Source organism: Dasypus novemcinctus, chromosome 5 (assembly GCF_030445035.2).
Source record: "Dasypus novemcinctus isolate mDasNov1 chromosome 5, mDasNov1.1.hap2, whole genome shotgun sequence".
Taxonomy (NCBI): Eukaryota; Metazoa; Chordata; class Mammalia; order Cingulata; family Dasypodidae; genus Dasypus; species Dasypus novemcinctus.
The window spans coordinates 107,300,586-107,307,681 of NC_080677.1; the positions used below are offsets into that span (position 1 = coordinate 107,300,586).

General features: G+C 43.8%; 1 non-coding gene across 1 annotated transcript; it reads left to right on the forward strand.

The window, feature by feature from the left end:
* The first annotated feature begins 532 nt into the window (after positions 1–532).
* TRNAP-AGG (transfer RNA proline (anticodon AGG)) lies at positions 533–604 on the forward strand. The gene has a single exon. It is a non-coding gene; the product is annotated as a tRNA-Pro (tRNA).
* The last annotated feature ends 6,492 nt before the right edge of the window (positions 605–7,096 follow it).

A 7,096-nucleotide genomic window follows, 5' to 3' on the forward strand; every position in this document is an offset into this window, starting at 1 on the left:
CAGAGCAGGGGTTATTCAGCAGATATCGCCCAGCCAAGGGTGGGCTGGGACAATCTTCCGGGTCGGGCCTAGGAGTCTGATGGGGTTGGAGGGTCTTTTCTGGCGGACTGATGGTGAGTTAAGAAGGGTGGCTCTTCATGGGGCGTGGCAGATGGCAGACAGCCTCTCTCAGCCCCCGGGTTCCTGGGAAACAGGTGTTTGCTGGAGCCTGGCTCATTCTCCCTTCTTCCCCAGCCGCCCCTCCAGGAACTCGGCTTGGTAGCCCCCAAGAGGACTGGCTGCTTGTGGGGAGGAATGGGCCTCCCCGCTGCACCTGGGAGTGTGTGTGTGTGTGTGTGTGTGTGTGGCTCCACAGTGGGCCTGCTCCCAGGGAGGACAGAGCTGGTGGGGCGAGGCTTGCTGGAGTGTGGCTGGCCTGGGCGGGGAGCCAGCCTGGAAGGAGGAGGAGTGAGGCCGTTTATAGGAACCACAAGCTGCTGCCGATGTGGCAGGGAAGGCACATCTGGTCAGGCTTTGGAGGGTAACTACCACGGGCTCGTTGGTCTAGGGGTATGATTCTCGCTTAGGGTGCGAGAGGTCCCGGGTTCAAATCCCGGACGAGCCCTGTTTTTGTTTTTAATTTTTTTTCCCTGCCCTCCGCTCTCCCACTCCTGCCTGCTCTTTCAGGGAAAGAAGCAGAGAGTCTAGTAGTGTGTGAGTAAAGGACCCTGGTGATAATCTTATAGTCTCCCCATAAGCCTAATGTGTATTTACCCCATTACTTTCACTAAAGCCAAACTGAGCAAGAGGGGATTCTTATGGAATCTGGCTGAACCCGGGAAGGCTAGAACCAAAGGGCTACAATTTGTTAGGAAGAAGATAACCTCTCAGAGGCCCTCAGATAAAGAGCAAGCCATCAGGACAGAGATGTGGGCCTGAAGTGGAAGTCAGGAAAAAACAAGCTTTTATGTATGTAAAACCCAAGCTATGATATGCACTGAATTCCAAGACCAAAAGCTATAATTACAGTTATAATTCCAAGTCCCTGCTTACCCTTTGGCAAAATGGGGACAATAATACTTATTTCTCAGGATTGCTGGGAAGATGAAATGAATACTGTATGTGAGAACCCTTTTCAAATTATAAAGTACGGGGAAGCAGACTTGACCCAATGGATAAGGTGTCTGCCTACCACATGGGAGGTCCACGGTTCAAACCCCAGGCCTCCTTGACCCATGTGGAGCTGGCCCATGTGCAGTGCTAATGCGCAGAAGGAGTGCCATGCCACGCAGGGGTGTCCCCGCATAGGGGAGCCCCATGCGCAAGGAGCCCCGTAAGTAGAGCCGTCCAATGTGAAAGAAAGTGCAGTCTGCCCAAGAATGGCGTCGCACACATGGAGAGCTGACACAACATGACACAACAAAAAAAGACACAGATTCCCATGCTGCTGGTAAGGATAGAAGCGGTCACAGAAGGATACACAGCGAATGGACACAGAGAGCAGACAACTGAGGGGGGAGAAAAATAAATAAATAATCTAAACAAAAAACAAAAAGCAAATTATAAAGTACGTAATGCACCCTGACCCCTGAAACACAGAAACATAAGATAAAATAGGATTTAAAAATTAAAATATCAACAATCTCAAGTTTAAAAGATAAAGATTTAAAAAATGACAAAAAACACATGAAAAGATGTTCAACATCAGTAGCTATTAAGGAAATGCAAATCAAAACTAAAATAAGATATCATTTCATACCTATTAGCATGGCCACTATTTTTTTAAAAACTACTAGTTTGGGAGGTTTAGAATAAAATTCACTGTTGATGGGAATGTAGAATGAAGCAGCTGCTGTGGAAGACTGTTTAGGGGTTCCTCAGGAAATTAAATATAGAGTTGCCATATGATCCCACAATCCCACTCCTAAGTATATACTCAGAAGAACTGGAAATAGGGACGTGAACAGACATTTGCACACCAATGTTATAGAGGCATCATTCACAATTTCCAAAAGATGGAAACAACCCAAGTGTCCATCAACAGATGACTGGATAAACAAATTCTGGTGTATACATACGATGGAATATTAGTCAGCTGGAAGAAGAAATGAAATGGTAATGTATATTACAACATGGATGAACTATGAGGACAAGTTGAGTGAAAAAAGCCAGATACAAAAGGGCATGAAAGGACAAATATTGTATGATCTCACTAATATAAGCTAAATATAATGAGGAAATTCATGGAGTTAACTAGAAGATTGGTCACCAGAAGGCAGAATTAGGATAGAGAATGGGAAGCAAAGTTTTAGTTTGTGCAGAATTTGTAAGAAAGTTGATTGTAAATGTTTGGAATGTGATAGAGATGATGAGAGCACATCAGAGTGAATGTGATTAGCAGTGCCAATGTGGGGCTATGACTGCAGTGGAAAGCGAAATTTCAGTGTTGTGCATATCACTGGAAGAAAAGCTGAAGTATGAAATATGGGATTGTATAGCATAGTGAACCCTGTTGCAGATGATGAGTGTGGTTAACTAGTACAAATGAGAATGTTCATCCATAAACCAAAACAAATGTATGTTAATACTATAAGATGTTAAAGGGTGGCATTTGAGCTAAAATGCATCTAAAGCAAACTATGAACTGTAGTGAATAGTAATATTTGAATATTTCTTATCAATTTTTTAAAGATAGAGAATTATCCTAAGTGACATAAACCAGACATAAAGTACTGCATATTGGGAAGCGGATTTGGTTCAATGGATAGAGCATCCGCCTACCACATGGGAGGTCTAGGGTTCAAACCCAGGGCCTCCTGACCCATGTGGTGAGCTGGCCCACATGCAGTGCTGATGTGCGCAAGGAGTGCCGTGCTATACAGGGGTGTCCCCCCTGTGTAGAAGAGCCCCATGTGCAAGGAGTGCGCCCTGTAAGGAGAGACTCCCTGTGCGAAAAAAGTGCAGGCTGCCCAGGAGTGGCACTGCACACAAGGAGAGCTGACGCAGCAAGATGACGCAAGAAAAAAGAGACACAGATTCCTGGTGCCACTGACAAGAATACAAGCAGACACAGAAACCACAGCGAATGGACACAGAGAGCAGACAACTGGGGAGGCAGGGAGTGGAGAGAAATAAATTTTAAAAAAACTTAATGATGCATTTAACAGATTAGATTAAAGAGAGAATTAGTGTTCTGGAATATAGAGCTGATGAAATCATTCAAAGTGTGGGGAGGGGCATGATGACACAGAAAATATGAAAGAATAGTTAAAAGACAAGAGGGAAAGAAAGAGACAGTCTAATATATATCTAATAAGAGTTCCTGAAAGAGACCAAAAGAATAAGAGAAATGTAATTGTCCAATAGATAATGGTTGAGAATTTTCCAAAATGAAAGAAAGACACAAGTCCTCAGGTCAAGGAAATAAACTAAGTCCCAATCTCATAAACACATTGGGATGAAAATGCAGAATCCTGAAGAAGAGAAAATCTTAAAAGCTACCAAAAAGAAAATCTTTGCCTACAAAGATAATTATATTGGCAGCTAATTTCTTATTAGCAACAAAAAATTATAGAAAAAATTGAATATCTTCAAAAAGCCAAGAGAAAATAACTGTCAACCTAGAATTCTATGCCCACTAAATTATCATTGTCAGGATGTGAGATAAAAAGACAAAGACAGAGGATGATTACCAAAAACTTTCATTGAAATGCTACCTAACGACATACTTCATAAGAAGGAAACTAAACAAAGAAGGAAGGCATGCGTTGCAAGAAGGAATGGTGAATAGAGAAATGTATAAATATGTTAGTAAACCTAAACAACCATGCCCTTGGATATGACAATATTATGATAACAACCACAACAATATCAACAACTAATGGAGTTTAGAAACAAGGTAAGATGCTAAATAGGGAAAGAAGAGCAGAGTTAATATGTTCCAAAGCCTTAAAGTTATTCAGGCAGATGATGGTAATATTGATTGATTCATTTTAGACTTAAGTAAAATATGAATGTTAAAAATATATATATATAGTTAATCACTAAAACAATAGAAATAGAATGTGTAACTTCTAAATCAATGGAGGTCAGGGATAAAACAAATAAAGCTACTATTGGTGGAATGTAAATTGAGCAATTTGGCAATAAAAAGCAAAGTTAAAGATGCACACAGTGGGCCCAGCAATTCTACTTCTGGGTATCTACCCTAGAAAAATGCTCACATATATGCCAAGGAGGAATCCACAGAACTGTCCACTGCAGCATTATTTATAATATGGAAAACTGGCAACAGTCTAAATGTCCATTAGCAGAAGAATGAATAAATATATTATGGTATATTCAAACAACGAGATAGTATTCAGCAGTTAAAATTCATGAATTGCAGCAACATGTATAAAAACATGGATGGGGGAGTACATGTGGCTCAAGTGGTTGAGCTCCTGCCTCCCAAATGGGAGGTCCCAGGCTTGGTTCCCAGTGTCTCCCGGAAAACAAAATAAAACACAAACAACATGCAAAACAAACTGAAAAACCAATTCAGGGAAGCTGATGTGGCTCAGTGGTTGAGCGCTAGCTTCCCACATACAAGGTACTGAGTTCAATCCCTGGCCCCTAGGACCTCAAAAAAAAAAAAAAAGTCTAAATCTCAAACAAATATTGAGTGAAAGAAAGGAGGCTTGTGGAAGAATGTGTACAGTATAACATCTTTTAGATAGATTTTTTTAAAAAAAACACAAAGCAATACTATGTATTGTTTGTAGATACACACATATAAAGTAAAACTGTGAAAACATGAAAAAAAGGGCTGCCTCTGAATCAAATGTAGCAAGATGTTAACAGTTGTCGGGTTTCAGTGGTATGAATAGGGATATTACTCTCTGTACTGTAATTTTCTGCATGTTGAAGGTTTACACTTTTTCTTTTCAATGAGAGGATCTAGGCGTTTAGCAGTAAGAGTCACCAGTGACACCAGCATGCATTTTCCACTTGCCCTTCTGCTTTGCTCTAGATCAGAGGTTCTAACCTTGGGGGTCTGTGGAAAGATTTCAGGGGGTCCAGGAGTTTGAATAGAAAATTCAAAAAAACATTCTTGTGGGGACGTTTTGGTGCAGGTGTGATATATTTATTAAGTAATACACAGTATAGTGTGGACTTAGTAAGGGGTCCGTGGTTTTCACCTGACTGGCAAGGGGTCCATGGAACAAAAAAGGTTACGACCCCTGCCCTAGATTGAGAAGCTGAGGCAGAAGCATCTGATTAGCTAATCCCTGGTCACATGGCTGCAAGGGGCGAAGGCTGGGAAAGCAAGCATCTGGTCGGTGGGAGGTGACTCTTGTCCATTTAGATTTGTGCTGAGGAGTTTCCCAAACATGGAAAAGGGGTTCAGTTGGTGGATGGTCAGAAAATATGGTACATACCACTACACGCCCGTTTTGGCCACCCCAAGCTGCTGCTTTTCCCACTCAGCTGGGGCCCAAATGGACACTGGAGAGCTCTAGGCTTCAGCTCTAATTTTTTTTCTTTTCTTTTTTTTAAAAGCTACAATTCACGTAGCATACAATTATCCATTTAAAGAGTACAATTCAGTGGTTCCTAGTATCTTCAGAGTTGTGCAACCACCACCACTATCTAATTCCAGAACATTTTCATCACCCGAAAAAGAATCCCTATTCCTTTTAGCAATGAAGTCCTAGTCAGTCACTAATCTATTTTCTGTCTCTATATATTTGCCTGTTTTGGACATTTCATATAAATGGAATCAATATGTGATTTTAAAAAAATAAGGTAAAGGGGGATAAATGGCTGCATCAGAGCATCAATCCTCAGGAAGACTGATCTGCTGGGATGGGATTAAGAGGGAGGTTGCGTCCTGATTCCAGGGATTACAGGATTAATTAGGATCATTCCCCCTAAGGTGATCACCTGGCTGACCTAACCACGCCTGCGTTTTCTGAGATGCATCCGTGGGCCACAGACTACTGCCTGTGTGAGACACTCCTCATGTCTAACACCTTCTAAGCCCTTTCCTGACCCCCATCTTTTTTTTTTTAAGATTTATTTCTTTATTTCTCTCCCCTTCCCCTCACCCCAGTTGTCTGCTCTCTGTGTCCATTTGCTGTGTATCCTTCTGTGACTGCTTCTATCCTTACCAGCGGCAGGGGAATCTGTGTTTCTCTTTGTTGCGTCATCTTGTTGTTGTGTCAGCTCTCCGTGTGTGGGCATCATTCCTGGGCAGGCTGGACTTTCTTTTGCGCTGGGCGGCTCTCCTTACAGGGTGCACTCCTTGCGCGTGGGGCTCCCCTACGCGGGGGACACCCCTGCATGGCAGGGCACTCCTTGCGCGCATCAGCACTGTGCATGGGCCAGCTTCTCACGGGTCAAGGAGGCCCGGGGTTTGAACCGCGGACCTCCCGTGTGGTAGACGGACGCCCTAACCACTGGGCCAAGACCGCTGCCCTGACCCCCACCTTTAACACAGTACTGCTCTGGCCAGGGTTTGCCCAAGTTTAGGTCCTGAGAATAGACTGGTTCAGGTTGCCTCTGAACGTTCCCCAAATTAAGGTGAGCCAGGAGTGAGGGAGAGATAAGTACTGATACTCAGGATCAGCAGGAGAGTTTAGGGAGTCACAGTCAACAGTTTCCTCCCTTGGGCCTCCTTCCACCAGTCAAGGCCAACTGCTAACTTGACCCTGTGGGCTGAGCCAGAATCAGAAGGAGCGTGTTGGGAAGAACGGGCCAACCACAGGGCTTCCAGCAGGAGGCTCCACCAGTCCCCGGGCTTCTACGCACCCCACTACCACTGCCAGCCCCTTTCCACCACCCCTGGACAACTGCCGTGCTCCTCACGGCTGGACAGGCCTGTCTTCTAGGTATCTACCCTAGAAGAGGTCCGGGCAGGCTTCCTCAGCAGTCTTTCCCAAGACCGGGTCACCTGAGCCGCCGACTGCAGGAAACACACTTGATCTCTCTGCTCCTCATCTCTGAGAACTGAGCTAGGGGAGAGAAGATTGATGGCGAGAGATGGGGAGACAGACTTGTAGAGTCTATAAACAGCATTTTGTCCCCAAAGTGTGGAATCCTATGTTCAATGGTAAGACAGGAGCATGAACAGTAG